Genomic DNA, 1,980 nt, shown 5'->3' with positions numbered 1-1,980 from the left:
CGCGCTGATGCTGAGAACATTTCTGAAAGGAATTTGGGAAAGGTGCAGATTTCTGGCTGCCAGAGGAAGAGCTCTAGACTAAACCCGTGGTGCTGTTCCAGTGTAAAGTGGAGGTTTTTATTTCATTCATTGCTAACTTGATTACCCAGATCAAACGAGTGTGCAGAAGGCAGCAGAGGTGGGAATAAGATCTGCCAAACCGCAGCACTGCACAAGCTCTAGAACACCTGCCCCACTTGGAGAACAAGTCAGTGATTAACACAGGTACCCACTCCAGTGATTGTCTTTGGGTTGATTTCTGTGTGATGTAGTTACTCTCCAGTGCCATGCAGTCCTCCCCTGGCAGTGTACAAGCAAGGAGAGACAGTCAGGGTGCCAGCAGTCTTTCCTCAGCCTCCCACTGGAAAACCATCTGTGCCAAGAAAAGCTTGTAAAACCAGAACTTCAGGCAAGCCCTGAAGAGGGTGAGTTTGGGATCTGAACCCCTCGTTCAGCGTGCTCTGGCATTGCACCCAGCTTGCTTTAAATCTGTGAATACCTCCAAGTTACTTCATAAAATAAAATGGTAAGTGCCACTGTTGGTGAAGTGCTGTCCATTTTCACCTGCTGGACTGTCTCAGGAGGGTTTCAGGAGTCCAGGTACACACCCATCTTACTTTCTGTTATTGCAGGTAGTTCTGTATCTTGAGCCAGAAGAGGGAGATTTCGCTTTGTGCCTTCTGAAGAAACAAACTTTCACAAATAAGTTTGAATCCAGCGTATGCAGGTTGTCTTGTGGTCAGATGTTGTTTCTAGATGTTGCCCTGGTATCTTGAGAGCTGTTCTTTTAACTTTTCTGTTGGTTGCTCTCCATCGTTCCCCTCTCTGGTGCACACACACGCATGTATGCACACACCCCTGCTGCCCCAGGCTCATCCCTTGCCTTTGTGGTTTTTGTGGGTTTAGATTTAACAGTCCTTTCTTGCTGTGGGCATGGATTTTTTGCCTGGCCTGAATTTTCAGTGCCAAAGTTTTAATGACAGTAGAATTATAATGAAAAGCAGTGACAGTCCCTCAGCTCTTCCGTTTGCATTACAAAACTGTAACATCAGGCTTTGGACTTGCTAGCATTCTGCCTGGCGTGTGTCTCAGGGATCTGTTTCAAACACGTTTATAGTGATGCTGTCTCATGGATTGACTGGATATAGACCTACTGAAGCGAGTCCAGAGGAGGCCATGAGGATGATCCAAGGGCTGGAGCACCTCTCCTATGAGGACAGGCTGAGAGAGTTGGGGCTGTTCAGCCTGGAGAAGAGAAGGCTCTGGGGAGACCTTATAGTGACCTTCCAGTACCTGAAGGGGCTAGAGGAAGGCTGGGGAGGGTCTTTGTACAAAGGCAGACAGTGACAGAACAAGGGGTAATGGCTTTAAACTGGAAGAGGGGAGGTTTAGATGAGATAATAGGAAGAAATTATTTCCTGTGAGGTTGGTCAGACACTGGAACAGGTTGCCCAGAGAAGCTGTGGATGCCCTCTCCCTGGAAGTGTTCAAGGCCAGGTTGGATGAGGCTTTGAGCAACCTGGTCTAGTGGAAGGTGTCCCTGCCCATGGCAGGAGGGTTGAAACTGGATGATCTTCAAGGTCCCTTCCAACCTATACCATTCTGTGATTCTATGACTTTGTTGGGAACCCAGTAGTTTGAACCGGAGAATGCTAGATCTGGTTCATAGGAGAAGTGTTGCCCATCTAGGTCATCATCAGCTCAGAGGATGAGTGCTGCTACCCCCTGGTGACAGTTCAGCTTGTGGTGTGCGTTAGCAGCAACAATCCAGGTCTGGATGGGCTTGTGGCCCTGACGCAGCTGTACTGGAAAACAGAAATGTTATTTTCACACCAAATTCTTATGGCTGCACTGTCTTGCAGACGTCAAATGCTTGGGGTTGGTCTGGGAGAGCAGCATGTGAATTTTTAGGAGTTCTGACCCCAGTGACTTGTTTTTTTT

The sequence above is a fragment of the Antrostomus carolinensis genome, unplaced genomic scaffold, assembly GCF_000700745.2.
Source record: "Antrostomus carolinensis isolate BGI_N321 unplaced genomic scaffold, ASM70074v2 scaffold17393, whole genome shotgun sequence".
In the NCBI taxonomy this organism is placed as follows: domain Eukaryota; kingdom Metazoa; phylum Chordata; class Aves; order Caprimulgiformes; family Caprimulgidae; genus Antrostomus; species Antrostomus carolinensis.
This window is presented reverse-complemented; position numbering follows the sequence as displayed.